Source organism: Gobio gobio (assembly GCF_949357685.1).
Source record: "Gobio gobio genome assembly, chromosome: 9".
Taxonomy (NCBI): domain Eukaryota; kingdom Metazoa; phylum Chordata; class Actinopteri; order Cypriniformes; family Gobionidae; genus Gobio; species Gobio gobio.
Window position 1 is genome coordinate 46,661,233 of NC_137115.1, and position 24,344 is coordinate 46,685,576.

Below are 24,344 nucleotides of genomic sequence, written 5' to 3' on the forward strand. Positions count from 1 at the left end.
GAGATGCCTCAAAAAAGGACCTATAATTGCACTGTTTAGCAACATTCCAAAATACGACGTGACCTTAATCTGCGCGGTGCAGCTAGCGCACTGAATCAGCTGGACCATTACATCAAAGTCACCAAAGCTCATTAGACTGGAATGATCAGTTTAGACATCGCAGTCTGACCTAAAACACTCACTGATCGGCAGCACTCATTACTGCTCTTGGAAGTCCTAACACATCAGGTCATGTACAGGCTAATCTCTCCCTCAGCATGCCTGACACTTCTATCTGGATCTGTGGACACCACGGGGACGCATGAAGAGGGCCAGATTACATACCTTTTGTGTAAATTGTGCAGACACAAAAAATTATAATCCCTTATGTAACTTATGTCTGAAGCTTTTCCTGTTTCATTCTTTTTTGAGAGCATTGGATAATTGAGTATAGGGTGTCCGTTTGGCCCAGGTCAGTCTAGACTTTTCTTTATGAATGAAACATAAGCAGTGGAAACACTGCTGACATGGGTGCGGCTGCTACACCATGTTTCTCTCCTTTTTTTTTTCTTGTTTTTTTTCTCTTTCCCATGTGTAGCATCATGCTACAAAAGTGCTCAGATTCATACCATTCCTATATACCATGTGTAGGACAATTGCTGAACTTGTCAACCCCCCTATAACTAGACATAAGCCCTGACTTGAATTGCAGGTAGGATTGATCCTAATGAAATTTCACTCTACATAATGAACACCTGGGACGTCAGCAATATCTAAGGTAAACAGTGAAATGACCTTATTAGCTGGGTGTGTTTGCATTTTGCATGAATAAGGTCTGTTTATACTTTGTCAGCCTTCTCGAATAATGAACTCAGGTGTCAGCGACTAATATAATCTACTTGTGAAGTATACAAGTTAAATACTGGCTAGTGGTTTGATATTGCATGCATGGCTAACACTCAAGTGTCATTTTAATATGATACAGGAAGACAATTAATACGGTTCAAAATATTTACATTTGTATATGAAGTATAGAAAACAAAACACACTTTTCCCCCATTCTAGCTTATGCTACTCTAAGCAATGTCCAAAACTTAGTATTTCAGGCACTTTTTGTGATTTTTCGCCTGTTTATGACGGATCGCTTCCTGTATTCCTCAGTTGTAAGTCGCTCTGGATAAAAGCGTCTGCTAAATGAAGTAATGTAAATGTATATCAAAATCCATAAATATATGATAGAATCCAGGCTCTTCTCTCAGAATAAACGTGCTGACTCACACTTCAAAAATGTGATAAAACAAGAGGCTGGTGCTAGCATATCTACAACACTATGTAACTTTGGGCATTGACCTGCAAATGGAAAACATTGTATTGCATTCCATCACAGTGACTCTCTCACATGTAATTACTTCCACATTAGATCCTTCTCTCTCACTCCCTTTCATGAAAGCAGATCCCCTCTGACATCTCCAGGAATACAGCCATGTGTTAGCAATGCACTTATGTTACACTCACATTGCCACAGAATTCTGCTTCACTGCACGTCTCCTCAAAACAATTGTGCGCTGTACTGCCCCTTCCTTATGCCTGCGGAATCGATTTGAGACGCAGGAGCTAAACCTTCAACTGACGATCAGTTCTCATCTTTCCTCTGTTTATAGGGGCCCGGGGGTTCCAGCGAAAAATGAGGTGGCCACATTACAAACGATTTATGACATAAAAACAATTAGAACCAAGAAGTTCTTTAGTGGTTTAGAACTGGCTCAGTTTAAAAAATACTGGAACGGTTCAAGCAAGTGTATTCTTCTGCTGATGGGGATGGGATATCATTCTAAATCAATGTGACATGGGCTGCATCCGAAATCGCATACTTCCCTAATATATAGTAGGTGGAAAAACCATATGTGACAAAAGAAGTGTCTGAATTCACAGTACACACTTAAAACATTTCAACATATTTCAACTTAAAAAGTTCAGTTGCTGCCTTAAGTTAACTTCAACTCACTATTTACAATTTACATTAAACTGACTTACAATTTTGAGTTGAATCTATATAGCTTAAATTAAAAAGGTGAAATTGCTTAACTCATTTTGATGAGTTAAATTAACTTAAAAACATATGTTGTAATAACTTATTGATCCGATCATTTTTTACCTACAACTGTAGGTGACCTACAAAGTGAGCATACAGTGGACACTTTACTATCCCATGAGGCCACAGGAGAGGTGGCAGTAAAGCAACGTTGATGTTGGTAAAGTGAAAGTGACATGAAGGCCAACTATGGTAACCCATACTCGGAATTTGTCCTCTGCATTTAACCCATCCAAGTTAGTGCGCACACATTAGGAGCAGTGAGTAGTGAATACACACACACATACTGCAAACTGTGGACACACACACCTGGAACAGTGGGCAGACATTTGGGGGGTTGGGTGCTTGCTGAAGGGGACCTCAGTAATTTCCTGCCGGTATTGAGAATCGAACCCGCAACCTTCAGGTCACCAGTCTGACTCTCTAACCATAAGGCCACAACTGCTTACCACGTAGGTCACATGATAATGACGACATGGCGGACATAGTATGTCTAGATTACATTCATACTATATAGGACATACTTTTTTAGCGGTTGCAAAGTAATTACTTATTTAACGTACTAAAGAGAGTATGCGATTTCGGACGCAGTCAGAGTTTTCTGCACTACTTATTAGGTGGCGCCACGATATCTGAATGTACAGCACGAAACCCAGAGAGCAACATGGTGTCGGCCCAGATCCAGCCCACATCTGGTACACGTTGAATCCACAGGTACCAGATGTGGCGCGGATCTGGGCAGACACTATTTGCTGTCTGGGAACAGGCGGCACGACCAGTGTTGTCCAATTACCGAATGACTGACTCTTATGAGACACCTCTTTTTAGTGAATAACAAGCATACACAACTACTGTAGTCTGAATCCCGAATGAATATCTTTATCAATAGCTTTTAGCGCGACCCGTATATTGACTAACAAATGAACGGCTCTAATGAGCCGGTTTAGAGAATTAAAAGCATACAGCACATTATGTATTTTGCCAGTTGTTGCCTATTTAATTAATATTGATTAATCAAATATGTTACTTTTCTTTTGCTTGATTACTATTGTTGTATAGTAGCTAAGGCCAGTTATTGGGCTGTATTTATGCAGCCTAAAAAACGGTCATTACATACAACACACCTTTTACAAGAATTGTATTTATTAGTAAAATATCTTATACTTTAGCAATAAAATTGCCAGTCCCCCCCCCCCCAAATATTTAAAAATGTGTTATGACAACTGGAACTGGAACCAAAATCGTTGAACTTTGCTTTCTCTTCATATGAGTCTAAACGCTGTTTGATAAAGTGTGGTTTTATTTTGCAGATGTCAGCACATTTCAGGCGAAGGCTTAGTGAAACAAGCATAAGTTACAGATGGCAGTTCATTATTTAGGCCAAAGTCAAACCAAATAAGGCTCTCAAACACTTTAGATTGCTCCAAATGCAAACAAGTGGAGACAGGTGTGAAGAGGCATGAAGAAAAACAACAATACCTGATAAAAATCACGTCGCCATATAAAAACAGATCATAACTTTTAATGTCTCCCTGCCTTGCATGAGAAAGCAGAAGAAATTGAGGAAGGTGAGACGCCTGCTGTGGGTAGGTACAGTGCCAAGACTCCAAGCTCATTTCACCATTATTTCTATGAGGCATATAAAAGTTCTTTATCACTTTGTCATGCTGGCAACAAGCTTGCTAAGCTCACTCCTGTACCTTCATCACTTATGAGAGTCTGCTTTGTTTCTCGTGTCACCTCGCTTTGCATCGTATCTGCGGTTCTGGGGCTCTCCAGGGGTCCGGGTTTGTGGTGTTATACAAGACAATGCTTTGTGTACACCATAACGCCTCCTCCTTTTCGACTCAAGGTGAAAATAACAGAACATGCAGTCAGCCCCATTATTATAATATCAGTTTACATATCCAGGGCACAAAACAGTGAGGGCCATTTCATCAAGCTAATTGCCTGTGTGTAAGAGGGAGCAAACTTTTCTCTATCTCTCAGTTATGAAGCCTTTTTTCTTAATCACAAATAGAGCCCTTGTATCCCAGAGGGACTTGCATTCTAATTTACAATTGAACCACAGAGCAAAGCTATCAATCTTTCCCAGACAGCTTTTCGTCTCCCCCATCCCCAGGTTTTTTTTTTCCCTTCTCCTCTATATAACTATGTTGAAAGCGTTAATGGATCAAGAAACAGGACGGCATAGCTGAGTTTTTCCACAGAGCCACACTCTGCAATGCCGTGTTTGACAGAGGCAAACCACAAGAGTCAAGGCCTTGGCACTGTTAGCTATGAGCAAAGGCCAAACACTCTGGCCTTCATAAGCTCCTGGCAGCAAAAAACCCTCGAGTGAAGGACCTCTGGAGCTTAAGAGATCATTCTCTGAACTTACATGTCATCCAGACTAACATTTTCTCCAGATGGGGCAAGCGGTGGTAGTTAGCAACTGTGAGTTCGTGTTTAAGTTTCATTTATTCAGCATTGGCTTGTGCACCACAAAAAAAAAAAGGTCACTTGTAGCCTTTCTAAGCCTGGCCCATCCCTCAATCACTAACGCTCATATCAAAGGCAGAGAGAGAGTGAAAAGAAGGATTGGACTGAGCCCACATTCCTCCATGCCAAGTGTCACCCACCCAGAGACACACCCTGTCCCTCCCTCTCCCTCTACTTGATCCCTGTAATGATGAGTCTTGTCGTTAATGAGTTAATGCGAAAACTCTCAATGTCATCGGCAAAGATAAGAAGGAAGAAAGCCGTGCATTGTACGCATAATGATAGACTCTCCGACTGCCCCCAAGATGTCACGGGTCAGCCATGTTAAGAATGTGTGCGCCCAATCATCTACTGATTCTTATCTGGCTGGCCTGCAGCTAACCAAGACATGGGCCCGATCAGGGGCACTGATGAATGAACAATGGGGCCCGTGGATTGTTCTGTCATCCACATGACAGCTTCTATACCAACACATGATGACATAACCAATCAATATATCAATTATCCAACAACTTATTGGGCCAGATGCATGAAAACATACATTATGAAGCATATTTGGTGCTAGGCTTGTGGGAACTACATCTAGCACTTGAAAAGAAAAGGGATAGGAGGAGCATGACCTTACAGTGAACTGTTGTTACCTCTGTGGCCCGCCGTCATCGGGTCATGGTTACTGTTGGTATTAAGAACTATGCAGACCACTGGCGCACGCGACACCTCAGGGTATTCTAAAACAATTGTTATGGTTAGATTTGCCTCATAATTAACTCTACTATAACAATCAAATAATATATATATGCTTTTGAATGCTGTTATATGCCTGTTTAAAATATATATATACACATATAGGCAAAAGTTTTGGGAAGCCTGCCTTTACATGCACATGAACTTTAATGACATCCCATTCTTAATCCGTAGGGTTTAATATGGAGTTTTAATAGCTTCAACTCTTCTGGGAAGGCTTTCCACAAGGTTTAGGGGTGTGTTTATGGGAATTTTTGACCATTCTTCTAGAGTCGCATTTGTGAGGTCAGGCAAGGGTGTTGGACGAGAAGACCTCGGTTGCAGTCTCCGCTCTAATTCATCCCAAAGGTGTTCTATCGGGTTGAGGTCAGGACTCCACAAGTCAAGTTCCTTTACACCAAACTCACACATCCATGTCTTTATGGACCTTGTTTTGTGCACTGGTGTGCAGTCATGGTGGAACAGGAAGGGGCCATCCCCAAACTGTTCCCACAAAGTTGGGAGCATGAAATTGTCCAAAATGTCTTGGTATGCTGAAGCATTAAGACTTCCTTTCACTAGAACTAAGGGACCAAGTCCAACCCCAGAAAAACAACCTCACACCATAATCCCTCCCTCCACCAAACTTTACACTTGGCACAATGCAGTCAGGCAAGTACCGTTCTAATGGCAACCACCAAACCCAGACTCGTCCATCGGATTGCCAGACAGAGAAGCGTGATTCGTCACTACAGAGAACACGTCTCCACTGCTCTAGAGTCCAGTGGTGGCGTTTACGTGCAGTTTATGTGGTACCACCCTTGAATTCACTGAGCTCCTGACAGCGACAAATTCTTTCACAAATGTTTGTAGAAGCTTCTGCATGCCTAGCTGCTTGATTTTATTCACCTGTGGCCATGGAAATGATTGGAACACTTGACTTCAATGATTTGGAGTGGTGTCCCAATACTTTAGGCAATATAGTGTATATATAATCCGATCATATAGTAATTTGATCAATCTTGATGTAATGTTTCAGACTAAGACAAAACAAATAATTCCACAAAATGTATTAAACCCACTGCTAATACTCACTGGTGTTTCGATTGTTTTGTATTGTTGCTTTCCCTCCAAAATGATGTCACTTCCTGGAAGGTTATGTCAATAAAGAACTGGATTTTTTTAAAGGGATTTTGTTTAATTTCAAAAGACTGGATGGAAAATATAATTGGAGACATGGGTAAAAACGTATAAATGTATTACAATTTAAAACAATATTCCAAGAAAACATGTTTTGTTAAATAAAAATCATATTCAAATAAAAATATTTCTGAAAGTTTTTTTTTCTTTTATACACTGAACAAATGACAATGTGCATGCAAACATAGTGACATTACTCAAAATTCCCCTCAATATGACGTTTTCTATCTTCATGAAAACATAATTGTAATATTTATATAAAATATAATAATTAAATTTCATCCAGTATAATAAAACACAGAAATCTAGAAAGATGAAAAGAAAAGGAAAAGAAAGAATAATGAGAAAAGTATTATTGATGACATGCAGGGTTAAATAAGGCAAAACAATGTTACATTTTACATCAGCCGTGTCACTCAATAAAAATGCACTTGTATGATGTCATTACTTTAGGGGTGGAGCAAAGTGACATGTGAGAGAACGATTTTTGTTTATGTGCATCTTAACATAATGCCATACGCTGACTAGACCATGAATATTTCACATTTTACCACCAAAGGGACTTTGACTTGGTAAATAATGTGATGCTAGGTGACAAATTATGGCTTTGCATGGCATAAAGCACACAACCTGAAAAGGTTAAGGGGATGAATTCCAGCTGTCAGTGACATCATAAAACCTGACAAATTGTATTATAACAGTCAGTGAAATCCACACCACCAAGGCGTTCTTTTTCTGCGGTCCCCAGCGCAGTCTTGTCTCAGATTCAGGTCTCTGGCTCAGCCTGCCAACTTGGACAATAGGGGCCCTGCCAAATCCAGTGGCATTTTGTCTGGTTCTACATTATCTGAAATCAAACGCTCTATTCTGCTCCCACCACTACACATGGAACAATCAGCGCTGATGTGGGAATGCCTGTAATTCGCACAATAGGACGTTGACATTTATACCCAGCAGAGAGGGGAAAAAAAAGGAATTATAAAAGACTGGAGTCCTGGATTCCATTTGTGCATGGCACACAAGACAGAGGGGTGGAGGAGATAATGACACTTTAATACAGGGCTGTTAGGAAATGTACCTCTTCATAATGGGAGGTGGAGAGTCATTCACAACGGACACCTGTTTGCCAAGCAACTCAGCGTGTGGACAAATAGAGGACAAGGCGTAGAGGGACTAATAGATTAAATGCGAGCTTTTGGACGTTTCCGATGTGCTAAATCAAGTTGGTTTGATCACTCGCTATAGATAATTGTAGCTTAACGTATGCGCTTGATGTGTACAGAGAAATGCAGATGGATTCGCATCTGTTTACAGAAACATATCCTGCCAGATGCATATTCCCTATTAATGTGCGTTTTGCAATTGTGACAGACATAAAAATACTTCCTGTCGGTCCTTACCTGCAATAAAACATGGTCATCTTTAACAATAAAGCATACGGACACCATGCACAACAACTGGTCATTATTGCCTGTTATCCAAGACCCAGAGTAAGATCACTTCTGTCTTTTAGAAATCCTATTATACAAGATTAGGCCCTTTTGACCTCACAGAAGAGATAATGACATTAGCTAATGTCCTGCCGTTACTGTAATGCTATCTCTAGCACACACAGAGAGAAACGCAACCGCAAGATGCACCGCTTGGTTTAAATTCTCATAATCTTCTTTTTTACATTTATCATTTCAAAACGTCACCCGAAGAAAACTACTTCCTGCAAAGTGCACTTGTTCATGATGCACCAGGAAAACACCATTCAATGAGGTCTTTGATGATAAAAGTCTTGAGTAACTAGCACTACTGCTATGCTACTTTATATCTCCGGCTCAGTGTTCTGTATGTAGGGGAGTTTCCTGTAGTCTGCAGGACACTTCAGGTCAGTGTGTACAGATTGGTCCTTGTCAGTAAGAGATGACAGGCTCTTTGTTGGGAGTTTTCCTTGGTTGGCAGTGTGGAGTTGGGTTAATTCAGTTGACCCGCGTTTGTTTTCTTTCAGGCTAATGTTCCTAAGAGCTTCAAGCTCCCATCCTGCGATAGCTCCGCAATGCTTTGTGCCTGCAGCCTCAGTGGTGTAAGATTTTACCCCCTTGAAATTGATGGAAACCCAACACTAAAACAAGACAAGCCTATCAAGATTGTAGTGTCTGTCTTGCTTTGCTGACTTTCCAGAAAACTCTTGGTCTTGCGCCAACACATGGGAACATTGTTCTGTTGTATTTCTGAGGGTGTTACACTTGAATAGATTTGAGTTTATACGTCTATACTATTTTGTCACATTATGAAATGTGTCTAAAATAATACATGCGTTAAACATACATAGGCTATTAAATGAATACAGGTTAAACTTTGTGGTGCGCGCTGTTCTCAGTTATACATAATTCAATTTTTGCAAAAGCCTTTGAGCATATATTTAACACACCATTACTTTGTCGATGTACGCCTGTGACAGCTTAAATACAGACCCGACAGCCATTCTGGACATTGGCTGTAAGAAAATGAGAAGTTTTCATGGAGCAAGACCATAACATGAAAACACATCAACATGCGAACAGCAGGCGACAAGTCATAAAAGTCAGTGAACTGGCTCAAACTTATCACTCAAACGGTTCATATAATCCGTCCCTCCTTTTCAAATGTATGCAAAAAAACAACAGAGCACGTACTATGACATAGGCTACTTCACCAGGGAAAGTTTGTACACTTAAACTGATCTCTCAAAACCTTTTCTGCCTATGAATGAATTTATTTACAAGAGAAACCTTTATATATATATATATATATATATATATATATATATATATACAGTATAAACCTGTAACATATTATACCCAAAAATTCTTCACTTTTCTAGAAAAATATGAATCAGCACAACTGCTGTCAATATTTTAAAATTTTTCTTGAGAGCCAAATCATCATATTAGAATGATTTCTAAAGGATCATGTGACACTGAAGACTGGAGTAATAATGCTGAAAATTCAGCTTTGCCATCACAGAAATACATTAAAATCAAATAAAAAACATTTTAAATTGGAATTATATTTCACAATATTACTGTTTTTAATATATTTTAGGTGAATAAAAAAATAAAACATCTGAAGTAGCACCTCAAGATAAAGTATGTGATCTATAATGCTGCATTCACACTGGGCATCGGCGTCAACGCTTCTCATTACTCTGAATGCACGTCATGAGTTGCCGAACTGAATTGTGAGTTATATTGCGTCGCGTCACTGCCGTTGCTCATGACAGAAGTTGAAAAGTTTTCAAGTTGGCCAATTTCGTTCATGCAGCACTGGAAAAGTAATATGATTGGCTTGTTGTCACTATGACAGTGAGCTTCAGACACGCCCTCCTCCCTTTATTAAACAGTAAAAACACCCATTCCCTCTGCGAAAACCAGTCGCCTGTGGATGAAGAACTGATGGGACGTTGTCCTGCTCCACTTCACAGACAATGAGTGGAAAGAGAATTTCAGAATGACAGGACACTCATTTACGAGACTTTATTCAACAGGAAGAACTGCTCATTCCGTGTGTCATACGTCATTGTGCTATTTCTACATCATTGCACATGCGCAGTACTCAAATTTGGCGACTTTTTCGATTTACTTAAAGGATTAGTTCACTTCAAAATGAAAATTTTATGATAATTTACTCACCCCAATGTCATCCAAGATGTTCATGTCTTTCTTTCTTCAGTCGAAAAGAATTTCAGTTTTTTGAGGAAAACATTTCAGGATTTTTCTCCATATAATGTATTTCAATGGCAACCAAAATGCTGAAGGTCCAAATCAATGCAGTTTCAAAGGGCTTTTAAGTGCTTAAAAGGGCTCTGCACTATACCAGCTCAGAAATAGGGTATTATCTAGTGAAACCATCGGTCATTTTCAAAAAAAACAAAAAAACTATATATAAATATACTTTTTAACCACAATTGTTCGTCTTGTGCCGGCCTGCAACACGCCAGGCATTACATAATCACGTTGGAAATGTCACGCTAGACGTAGGCGGAAGTACCGTCCAGCGTGACCTTTCCAAGAACTACCTAGTAAGAACTACTATAGGAATGGATGGATGTAAACAGACGTTTTCTGGCTGTCAAAGCCTAACCTAACGGGCTTTGAAGTGCTTAAAAGGGCTCTGCACTATCCCAGCTGAGAAATTTCTTATCTAGTGAAACCATCGGCCATTTTCTAAAAAAATAAATAAAAATGTATATACTTTTTGACCACAATTGTTTGACAATTGCTTGACGTGTTGACACCCCGTGTGAATGCAGCGTATGTGAAGGTGGTTTTGTTGTGATTTGTTTATTATTTCATAGTTTTGATGACTTTAAAATGAATCTTAAAACGTGTTCAAACTTCAAACTTTTGACTGCTATTTGCTTCACTTTTTAAAAAAAGTGGATATGTTACTTTAAAATAAATATAAAAAACTAAAGAGCTAAGCACCCGTAGCTACTGCTCTTCATGAGCCCTTCTGCGCGACCTCCTCAATATACAACTTATTCGGTAATTCGATTCAAATGAAAGTGTGCATAAGCAGCGGCAGCAGCAACAAGCATCTCGCCGCTCCAGATGTGAGGAGTGTTTTATTACCAGAGAAAAAGAAGCTGATAGCTGCAGGTGCTAGGGCTGACATAGCAGGGCTGGCTTTGCTCTGTCTTGGCAGAGAAGAGGAGGGGGCTGAAGGGGGATATCCATTGCCTGTGTTTAATCAGGGCCAGTCGGATGGGATGGGATTCATTGCTCTTTGATGGAGAGCACTGTTATGAAGACGGACAGTCACTTTGCTCTCTAAGCGAAACCATCGTTTAGCCTCAAATTCGGAGAGAAAAGGCCCATTTGTTATCCACAGGGGAGTGAGGCAGCCAGGGCTTGGCGATGTTGGGTGAGAGCGGCATGCATTTGCCAAACAATTACAACACTCAGGCATATATTTGGGTGCGGGATAGAAGCAAATAATATAGGAGCTCTACAGCTGAGAGCTAGGTGTGCGCGCGTAAACAGTGCACGATTATTGTTGTGACTGTAATAAAAGTTCAATCTACCTTATAATTCAGCTGATTTCATCATTACTCCCAACTAATAATTTTATATTGTAATAATCCTACACAATTAAAAAAAAAACTCTTTAGCATGTTACCAACTCAAATACTTCATGTAGAATCAATTAACTAAACTGAATAAAGTAAACTCAATCAAAATAACTGACTTTTGATTTTGAACTTTTGGCTAACAATAATTTGTCTACACATTTGACGTTAGGCGTTGACAGCCAGAAAAAGTCTGTTTACATCCATCCATTCCTATAGTAGTTCTTACTCTTGGAAAGGTCACGCTGGACGGTACTTCCGCCTACGTCTAACGTGACCTTTCCAACGTGATTATGTAATGCCGGCGTGTTGCAGACCAGCACAAGACGAGCAATTTTTGTTAAAAAGTATATCCATTTTTATTTATTTTTTTAGAAAATGACCGATGGTTTCGCTAGATAAGACCCTATTTCTCAGCTGGGATCGTGCAGAACCCTTTGAAACACTTCAAAGCCCTTTGAAACTGCATTGATTTGGACCTTCAACATTTTGGTTGCCATTGAAATACATTATATGGAGAAAAATCCTGAATTTTTTTCCTCAAAAAACTGAAATTCTTTTCGACTGAAGAAAGAAAGACATGAACATCTTGGATGACATTGGGGTGAGTAAATTATCAGGACATTTAAATTTTTAAGTGAACTAATCCTTTAAGCAAATCGGAAAAGCCGCCAAATTTGAGTACTGCGCATGTGCAATGACGTAAAAATATGACACACGGAATGAGCAGTTCTTCCTGTTGAATAAAGTCTCGTAAATGAGTGTCCTGTCATTCTATAATTCTCTTTCCCCTCATTGTCTGTGAAGTGGAGCAGGACAACGTCCAATCAGTCCTTCATACACAGGCGACTGGATTTCGGCGAGGGAATGGGCGTTTTTACTGTTTAATAAATATAAGTAGCAAGGCATAACGGTTCGTGTGCTCGTCGTTTCCTAATTAGGACCTGAAATAGATACATATTAAGTCTACTTTTTAAAACAAAGAAAAGGAGGATGGTTATGCAACAACAGCGGGAAACTCTTATAGTGAGTGTGTGTAGTGAGCAGGACTACATCGTGCAGTGTGCGCATTCATCTAAACACCACGTTCGGATTCATCAATCGGAATGAATTCATTCAGTGTTCATGTAAACGTAGCTAGTGTGATAATTCGATATGACAAGCAATAATTGGGGGAGACCCCGGTCCTATGGTCAGGTGAGAAAGCAACCTAATTAGAAAGTGTTTATTTTGGGGTTTACTGGCCTTTTAACTCCGAGCTATTGAAATGTCACTCCGGGTGACCCTGCGACAGGGTGAGAATGTCATTTGTAAACACACAGAGACTATGAGACCCCCAGCTAGGTTATTAGTAATGACAGCTGATTGACAGGACCGAGGGAATTCTGCAGCTCTGAATTAACAACAGCTATGTCTCATTTAGGATGGGATTATAGGCTTCTAAAGACATCAGTTTTTCAGGTTTAATTTGGCACGGCCCACTGCATATTCCACCATCATATACCTTGCAATTTACCGAGATAATGCTATCAACTTATTAATGTACTCCGAACATCAACTCTTTGGACTATGCTTGCCCGTACTCAGCCAACTAACATCATTCTAATCCTGATGGTTACTCTTCACTTGTACGATAGATTTATTAGGAGACCGCATGACTTACTGCTAAAGAATGGGCTGTGCCACTAAGTCAGGCGGTGTGAGGAAGACAAGTGTATCTGAAGTCCTAATTCTTAACTCAATCATCTGCTAGCGATGTGAATTGCATTATGGATCATTCTGACAAGACAGCCCGCCCCAGTCTCGGACATGAATTTCGACAGGGATTCCAATATGCTAAGCAGGAGAGTGTCAGAGAGGTTAATATACATGAGAAAAAGCTCCTTAAAGTTCCTATCTGTCTTGCCTGCCTGAAAGTCTAGATATTCTAATGACCATTGCTAATAAAAATGCAAGGGAATCAATTAGTTTAATTAAATCTGGCAACACACACGGACTTCCAATGTTTAAGGTCACCGAGTAATTCTCAATCAGAGACATGCACGTACATGCATACACAATGCACACATTGGTATACTCAATAGGCAATGTTGTAGTGAAACAGATTTATACACTTTATATATATTACATATTCTATAAACCTTTTGGTTCTATTGTTGGTGGTAATTGTCCATATTTACCGTTGTCTTTTTAGTCCTTGAGACTTTCTACTAACCATGTCACTGTTGTTTCCTGGCGGAATTGTCATGCGATATGCTAAAAATGACAATAAAGTTGACATTGACTTTCGATATATGTCAAATGTAATTGAACACTTATTGCTTAAAGGTGCAGTGTGTAGTATTTATGAGGATCTATTGACAGAAATGCAATATAATATACATAACTATGTTTTCAGTGGAGTATAAAGACCTTACATAATGAACCGTTATGTTTTTATTACCTAAGAATGAGCCATTTCTATCTCCATACACCGCGGGTCCCCTTACAGTGAAGTCACCATTTAGTGCCGCCATGTTTCTACAGTAGCCCTAAACGGACAAACTGCTCTATAGAGCGCTAGCTATTCTCTGCTGTCTCAGACAATGACAACTTGTCCTGTGTCGGCCACCGTAGCTTCTCTATGTGCTTCGAAATGGAGGGGTGAGCGGTGGGCAGTTGCAATTCACAACCTCACTGCTAGCTATTATAGCCATATTCAAGTGCATTGAATATTGATATACCTAACCTGAAAAATAAATGTAAACTTACTATTTATAACCTATACAAGCTGTTAATAAAGTGTTTTTTTAGTTTCTATTTTGCATTGTAATATTATAATATTAGTAAGCTGACAAACATTAATGTAACACACACACACACACACACACACACAAATATACATATTAGTTATATTATATTATACTACACATAATCGATTATACTGTCAAATCGATTAATCGCGATTAATCACATCCAAAATAAAAGTTTGTATTTCCATAATATGTGTGTACTGTGTATAATTATTATGTAAATACACACACATGCATTTTATATATATATATATATATATATATATATATATATATATATATATATATATATATATATATATATATATATATATATATATATATATATATATGAACATATGAACGAGTGTATTTATATATACATAATATTTATACACGGTACACACACATATTATGTAAATACAAACTTTTATTTTGGATGAGATTAATCGCGATTAATCGATTTGACAGCACTAATACACACACATATACACACACACACACCTACACATTTTTAGATAATTTACACACAGTTGTAAAAAATGACAAAGAAATGTGTCATGGCGCGTCCTCCAGAGAATCCTCCAGAAATATTTTGAGGCAGCGATTCTCCTGGGACTGATAAGATTCTAAGGCCGGTCGGGTGTTTTGCCCAAACTGACATTTTCTCCTGGCCTTTCAGCCTTGTTCCCGACTGCCTCGATGGGACCACTTTCATGTTTTGTTTTCAAATTCCTTTTTTGTTGCTAACTAACACAGCTTGACAGGACAGTGCTGAACTTATCTTAAGGAGCGTGGTTTCATAGCACATGTCTCTTCAGCCACATGTAGCACTTAGCACGGCCTTTTCCCTCTGCTTCTGGTTTTTCTTTCTACCCTGTGGCAGCTATCAGGTCTGTGTTGTGTTTAATGGTATCTCAAGCTTTGGACCACTGATACCAGCCCGAGCGGTCAGAGTGTTAGCACTCCTCCAATATCTATTACAATTAGTTTTTGATTAAGGGGCCCGACTTGGCCGTTTGAAGCCTTTAATGTTGTGTCAACTGGCTGATGATGGAGAGAGAAGCATGGACGCCTCCCAGAAACAAAGAGGCTGGTAAAAAGCTCCAAGTGAACCATTTTATCTTTCTAATGGAAACCAGATGACCCTTCCCTTCTCTCCGTTTTTTTAAGCAGCCATTTTTTCCCGGGGTGAGATAGACAGCTCTCCCACTCCCAGTTATTTATGCAAGGGTTTCTGGCATTTATATTTCCTTACTTCAGCCCAAGTATGTTTTTAGTATCGTTTTAAGGGAGGCTTCTATTATAATATGCCGCTTGAGGGATGATGACCAGTGAAATCCTCTCATTTCTTAATTAACACGACCGGAGTTGCTGCGGTTACCCCTGACCTTTGGAATTAGCACAGCGAAAGATACCAAATAGCAGAGATTTACTTAAAGCACTCTTGAGAAAACCCGGCTTTAACAGAAATTGTGGTGACAGTACATTATAGGAGACCAATTAAAAGCAATAAATGACCTCCAGAAAGGAGTGGGGGTAAACAAACAATTAAATTCCACCCATTTATAGAAACGGTAACAACATTTGGAATTAAGCTCTTGAGGATTTCGTAGTGCAGTGGAGTAGTGCACTTTTTGCAATATTAAAAGCTCTAGTTGAAATGGCAGTGTTATTAGCCGTTACTTTGATTGTGTCTGGAATTTCTGCATGTCCACAACTCACACCCACATCTCAAAGTAATTGATGGAAAAAGGTCAAATGGCTTTTTTTGAGGGGGTGTGTTTACAGGGAGGATTCGAGTGTAAATATCTCTGTTACACCAAAGTAAGAGCTCAACATATTTTAACTCTTAATTTATTAATATAAAAACACATTTTCATAATGCTTTTGACAAACACTTTTAGACCACCACCAAAGAAATCTTGGTGTGAAAAAAAAGGAATTGGAGAGCCTCGAAGTAGCCTTGAATATCCGCTTTCATTAAGTCAAAGATTTTGTTCATTAAAATAACACTATACACTTGAGATGTTTGATCAGCTCATACAATTTTATGAATGTACCAAACCAAGATCATTTATTTAAAAACTATAAAGTGAATATTTGTTTCCTCCGAAGTCATGATTTTAAGATTCATTCCAAATAGAGAGGTTAAAAAAGAGTCAACTTTCTAATTATGTTTGATGATGTTTGATGAATATCCACGACAGCAGTGAGCGCGATTTCTGTGAGGTTTCTGTGAATAGCATGAATCATGAGAAAGTTTATGATTACAGTTTCTGAGCGGAGGAAGATACAAGTACTTGAACCAAAAGCGATCTTCTTCTTCTGTTTTGTTTTGTGAAACGCACACACACACACACACACACACACACACACACACACACACACACACACACACACACACACACACACACACACACACACACACACACACACACACACACACACACACACACACACACACACACACACACACACACACACACACACACACACACACACACACACGGAGAAAGCTCTGGCATGCAGGCGGGCTGATAAGTTGCAGCTTGTGCAGTTTCGCTCAGTTTACTTTATCCCTGGGCTGGAAATGACCTTGTGAACTTGAGCTTTTTTTTCCCTTTTCTTTCGTTCTTTCTCTATCTCTCTCTCTCTCTCATCACCCCCCCTCCTTCTTTCTCTCTCGCTCTAACCTGCGCTGTACAGTCAACAAGCCACCCACAGTACAGTACCTGCATGAATGTGCTAATGGCTGTTGACAAGTGTGTTTTTTTTACTGCTCTCACAGGTGTGTGTGTGTGTGTGTGTGTGTGTGTGTGTGTGTATCGATGCTCTGATACATCACAGCTCAAAGGCTGTTGTCCTATAACGATTAATATTTGTGTTTTATCACCGACGCAGACCTGTATTCGCCCAGCATGCTTTTGTGCACACATGGCCTGTAACCCAGCAAGCTGTGGCTTAATCATTACCTTGACCTGCTTATCTGTTCGTCAAGCAGGTAACCATTAATAGGTGTTTACTTTCCGATGACCTCTGCAAATGTGCGCAGGCCCTTTGCCCCATGAATGTCAACACAGGCCTGATTTCTTTCTTACTTTTTCTTTTTTTGCTTCATGACCCAGCTGTGGTCTTGACCTAGCAAGACTACTTCTTTTTTTTGCAGAGAAAAGTCTGTGAAAGCGTGTGAAAACAGCACAAAATGTATTTTTGAATTCAAACTGACGGTCAACTGCTGAATAGGAACAAGTTCTGCACAAATGTAAATATCATGAGAGAAGGATAATAACTGATGGCTTTACACAGGAAATAAAAACCTTCCTAGACACCAGCAACACCAAGGTCATAGGTTTGATTTACAGGCGATGCATAAAGTGATCAAATGTAAACCTTGAAAGCAGTGTAAGATGCTTTGGATAAAACGCGTAAATGTAAACATTTGACATGAGATGAAAAGGGGAACGTTTCAGGCATCTTAGATTTTTAGAACAATAATCTCACAGATCTCAAAGTACACTCTTAGAAAAAAAAGGTACAAAAGTGGTCACTAGGACGGTACCCTTTAAAAGGTACTAATAGGTAAATGTTTGGTAACAATGTACCTTTGAGGGACTAATACGCACTCTTTAGGTACAAAGGTGTACCTTTTAAAAAGGTGACAGCTTTTGTCCCTTCTTTTCTGAGAGTGTATCTGACTGAGATTTCAATATGAACTCAAAAAATTCAAATAAAACATTTTCAAAGGCCAAAGTATCTGAGCAGTAGTATAAATAATAATTGTATAGCTCTATAGTCTTTCTGTATGCCAACAGTTTTAATTGTTGCATTTGTTTCTTTTTCATACTATTGTTGAAAAAGTTTGCTCACAGGCTGCATTTATTTGATCAGAAATACAGTAAAAACAATAACACTGTGAAATGTTATTACAAATTAAAATAACTTTTATATTTTAATATATTTTTGAATTTGAACTCAAATTATTCTAATATGCAGATTTGCTTCTCAAGATACACTTATTTATTTTTTTGCAAAAAAAAAGAATATATAAAGTTCAAACGAACAGTATTTATTTGACATTGATTTGTATGTAACAATGTGGAATTAATTGGAAAAAAAAAACTTTTTTGAAACTTGAAAGGTATTATTTATATTTGAATTATATTTGTATTATATTCTATTATTTATATTTATAATTATTTAATTATTATTTATGTCAATAAATACAAATATGTATGAAATAAAATAATATAATATATAATAATATAAAATAAATTGTGTTTGTGTGTATATATATATATATATATATATATATATATATATATATATATATATATATATATATATATATATATATATATATATATATATATATATATATATATTATATTCATAAAACAATGTTTTTCAATACATTTATTTTCAAATGTATAACTTCTTTAGGAAAATACATTTACAACATCTTGTTGACCAATAATACACACATGCCGATCTAAAAATGCATTCTTCAAAATGTTCCCAATGTAACACTCGAGTTTGATTTAGCGCACCGACCCCTCTTGTAAAAGCAGCACCCCGGACCCCAGCCCTGAAAACCCCACCTTACAGATGTCCAGATGTGTCTCGCTCCCTCTCTTTAGCTGCTGCCCAAATGATAACTCGCCCTTTGTCTCTCTCACTGAGCTGGGTAATATATAGCTGTGAGGCGTCCTGACATAGTTATATTTGCTGGTGTCCTAGAAAAGACAAGGAGACTCAATTACAATGGCAGCAGAGCGAGTGCCTTTACGAATGTCAACTCTTCGCCCAGACGCAGCGTGATGAATCACACCTGACCTCACACCAGGCGTCCATTTCTCAGCAGCCGGCGCACAAGTGTGGACTAGTAAATGAGAAATCAGGGTGGGGTGGCGTGCGAGATGTAGGGGGCTCGGTTTTCGAGAAGCGCGCGCGCGTGTGTGTTTGCGTGTGGGGCCAGAGGCCACGAAGATGAGACAAACAGTGGAGAGCACGCAGACGTCCTTGCTCGCACTGCCTGTTGAGAGTGGAGCAGCGTAGACGCTGTGGAATTGTAAGCAGTTGTTTAAAGCTTTTAGACGGGGGGTATTGGGACCGCTCCGTTGGGAGGCTCGACGGCCCTGTTGCAGCTCGTGTGATGCTCTCCTGCAGCTCTGTCAGGAGGAGAACTAACCTGCATCTCTGTTTGTCCACACACACGCACGCACACACAGCGCTGCCTGCCTGCCAGCAGCCTCCTCTTACTCCAGGCAGAGCGTAATCCTTGTTGACAGAGAGCGAGTGTGGTTATTAGGTCACTTGTGTTTTCATGCTGTACTGTAAAGCACTTAGCGGGCTGCAGTGGCAGCGGCTCCCAGACTCACACCGCCGCTGTGGCAGTTCAGAGCCGCTCTCCTCCGGGAGAAGGGACCTCTTATCCCGCCACTGCACCGTCTGACCCTGGCAGGACGGCGGGTGAGGAATGGTGGGTGGCGGGGTCAGCGACGGCTGTAACGCTGCCCTGGGCGAACTCCGAGGGCAGGCAAGGGAGTCCCTGGCCTCCTGGGAGAGGGAGGGAGGGAGAAAGGGAGGGTGGAATGAGCAACAGGCAGACACAAGGGCAAAGGCAGATGTGTGCAAGGATAGATGAGGAGATAAATCACAGGCTGTCAGAGCCCGAGGCATTTGCATTCCTGAAATGGAGCTCGCACTGGCAGTGGGGTACGGAGACCTCTGTGCAGAGTCCAGCGCACCATCAGATGTGCATACGATTCACAAGCAGCTCCAGAGGAGTTCGCTCATTTGTTCATTATGTAAGCTGTGACCTGAATTGCATAGAAAAAGTTGAGGTGCTGTCACTTTCAAGGCATATTTTAAATGTTAAAGAAGTTCCTAAATAAAGTAATTTGATAAATGATACATCCAATGGCGTACACACACACACACAAATTGTTGCACAGAAATAGACCAAATTTCCCAGAGCTTTTCAGGGTATAACAATAGGTAGCAAAACGGGGTGGATGAAACTTACTGGATTTATCTTGCGCTTACAAAAACAGCACACACTTTAAACCGATTGTCAAAGTTCAGAGGACACACACACACAATATTGGAGTTGGGGGTGGATTGGGTCATGTGCTCATAGTTTATAGTTGGCAGGCCATCTGTGATGTATCGTACCTATGTCCTGGACTTATTCAATGTCATGTATGGAAGGACATGATACCCTTTAGGGATGTGAATGGTCTCATCAGATTGTTTCGTTGATACCTTGACTTCATGAAGAAGAAGAAACTGAAGTTCAAACTGAAGAAACAGTTTGAATTAGAAATATGGACAATTTGCTGTTGTGCACTGCAGAGGATACCGTGCACAACCCTTTCAAATAACATTACCCTTTCATATAATACAAAAACGTGATTTATGATTTATTACAAAAAAAGTATGCAATATTTATTGAGATACAACAATGCTTAAGATTTAAACAGGTAGAAATTATTCATTAGAAGAGTGGATTAAAAGAGCAAAATGTGTGATAGAACAAGATCAAGATGCAGCTGTGCAGATTCAAATGCTATTTGGGATTTTCTTTTACATAACTACTACTTTTGCCTCAATAAACTCCTAATTACTGCTTATTAATAGTAAGGTAGTTGTTATGTTCAGCTATTAAGGGATGTAGAATATGGTCATGCAGAATAAGGCTTTATAAGTACTAATAAACAGCCAATATCCTAGTAATATGCATGATAATAAGCAATTAATAATATGTTAATAGTGAGAATTGGACCTTACCACCGTGTCCTAACCACATGCGACGCGATAAGATTCCAGCGACAAGCAACATGTCTGTCCACACCAGACGCGACTGCGAGATGCAACAAATCAATCAAAAACCACAGCCAATCAGAACAGCGTGTGGGCGGGCTCTCACAGAGATTAATCTTGACGGCACTCGCAAGGAAATAGATAAGTACATAATCAAATTCACAAATATTACACCATTTAAACATTACTAAAAATACATACTGAGTTGCTAAAACAATCTTTGTCATAGAATATACTTGTTTGTTCACAGTTTGATCGTTCTTGTTTCAATTTGTTTAAAAAGATCCGAGGTGAATTATCCATTGTTGCTTTTAGACCGACTAACAAAGCTGGGAGCACTAAATGATATTCAAAGTCACATTACACGCTTTTAACATTAAATAAAGCACATAAACATTACCTTTGTTGTTCCAGTCGCGACGTCGCAGAAAAATAGAAACCGTTTCTAAAATAGATTCATTGCGTGTCGCCGTCGTTGCTGGTTAGGACAAAAACTCTTAATAACATGGAAAAGATGCATTTTATCGCGCCGTCGCGTGTAGTTAGGACACGGTGTAAAGTGTTGGTGTAAAAAATATTTTTAGTGATCAAAGCAACATGATTATTTAATAAATGATTTAATAATAACATTGCATAATATATTAAGACGCACACGTTAAAAACAAGTAAAAAATAAAAACACTGAAGTGCACAATGTACTGTATTAATCTGAAGGAATTTTCCATATGTACTTTTTTTACCTGTATTTTGAAATTAACACTGCATTGCGTTGTGTTTTAGAGTTAACAAAAATCTGAAAATTCATTGATAAATAATGTCCCGGTAATGAGCTGCCATTTTACAAATTGTAAAACAATATCTTTACTGGAAAAACAAGAAAAAAAAGTTATTTTCATTAGGCCTGCATGCTAATATTGAATTATGATTTGAAAAGCTAAATACATAATGAGCAAAAATAGCCAACATAATTTTGCCGTATCCGACCATTCAGATGCTAGACCACTTTCTTCCTTTCATGGAGCATGGAAAAGTAAAGGCTCTGCCCATTCTGCTCCTCACTGTGTGCAAGCCATAAAATTGGTATCCAAAGTGTCAGTGAAACAGTTAAGCGACATCAAATGATGACATTGACTTTGCAGACCTCTTTCCATGATGTCAAGAGCATAGTGAAGCTTAAAGGGGATTACAGTCTAATTCTATCGTTAAGGCTTCCAACTAAATTGACTTGGCTGCTTGCATATGGAGGACCAAAGCAAACGCCATTTTCTGTCATGTGATGGGCCGCAATGGTTAGTGCACAGTCAGAGAGAGGAGAAATACAAGATAATGGTAGTAGGTTCGCTGGGGGGTTAACTGGACGGGCGGGGAAACTGTCATCAGGAAACCCTTGTCGGCCCGGAATGAGGAGTGTTGAGTAACTAATGAGAATGTTTTACACAAGAAATGTATCACGGCTGAGGAGACACATCTGGGTATGCAACTCACACAAAGACTCATCTAGCTCAAAAGACTTTTTTATTGCTCTAAGTGCAATCCTCCCATTTGAAACTCAGCCAGAAAGCGAAAGGGAGCGAGAAAGAGACAGAGGACAGAGGGAAACAGCTGGGTTTCCTAAGCAGAATGGCTAGTAAGGCTGAAGGGAGAGAGAGTTAGAGTGAGAGAGAAAGATGGCTTTCTTTGGAGAATATGGAGGAGGAATATAAACTCCAAGAGAAGTTGCTGGGAAGAAAGCCATGAAACCAGTGAGTAAAAAATAAAAAAAATAAAAAAAAATCACAGGGAAACCAAGGAGGACAAGATCAAGATCAGGGCCAAGGAGAAGAGATTATGAAGAACTAATAATGAAACATCGCAAGAGCGAGAAGGGAGGGGGACTGTCGGCGGTTTAGGAAAACAAGCGAAAAAGAGATAGTGGCCAAAATCAGCGGAAATGTAATGCGAGAGAGGCAGGAAAAGGGATGCATGGCTCTGATTTGTGAGATGAGATGAACTGAAACGGGATGGAGGCAAATTCCAGGAAGACGCCTGAAAGCCAGAAAATGAAGTCACCTGTGCAAATACAACTCATATTTACTCATTGTGGAATAATCTTATGACAGTTCCCCGTTTTATCTGTCTTGGTCAGGGCTCTCAGGAAGAGGCCTGGGTCCAGGAAAACAAACACAACCGCTAAACCAAAGCAATCACGTGCGCTTGACTTTTTCCGAATGCGAGTCAAGCTGCAATCCCCACCCCAATAATGAACCAATAAACTATGAGCAACTGAAAAATATAAAAATAAATGATGGCTGTAGACTCATTCAGAACGTTCCTTTGGATTCATGAATCGAGACTTTTTCTTCCAGCTGTTGTCAAAAGAATTGAAATACGCTGACCGCAAAAAGCATCAGCAGCAATAACAAAACGAACCCATGCAAACTTCAACATCATGGGATGCGAACACATGTTCCCAACTAGTCTGCCAATTACTCTAGCTCAGATTTACTGTTGTTCTCAATTAAAGAGCCGTTTGGCAACAAACAATAACATGTGTTGTGATGCTGCGGTTGAGCCAAGTTAATGTTTCATATTAGGGCTCCCACAACTACTCACCAGGCAAGAACCCATGCTGTTTAGTACATACTTCACTTAACAGGGTGCATAAGTCATTATACATGCCAAAGTTCTGCTGGGTCGTAATGAGCGAAAGAAAAAAAACTAAACAAAAAGTCCTGCACAAAAGCGAGCTATGGATGCAGACGACAATCGCAGGAGCGCTTTCCAAATATTCCAACTCGTAAACCTTTCAAAAAGTATTAGAGGGTGCACAGGCTTTACAAATCTAGGGATTTTCATCGACTACTGCCTTAGGGCTTGATTTGCTGCTTTTTAAATGGATTTGATTCAAACAATGACTATATATTCTCGACGGACGTTTACAGCGCACACACAGCTCGTTCTGAATGTTCAGTACGGACTCCTATCGAAGTGTTTGAAAAGGCGATGAGCACTTAAGTGGTTCATCTGTCTAAAAGATGAATTTTATAATCATGTGAATGTCAGGCACCGTTTCTCTGCATTTCAAGATAATTTAAGCACTTCAGACGGAAGTCGCATATTTGTAATTGAATGTTTGAGCTCTCTTTCAAGCCACTTAATGTCTGCAATCCGATATAGTGTTTGCAAACCGTTTACT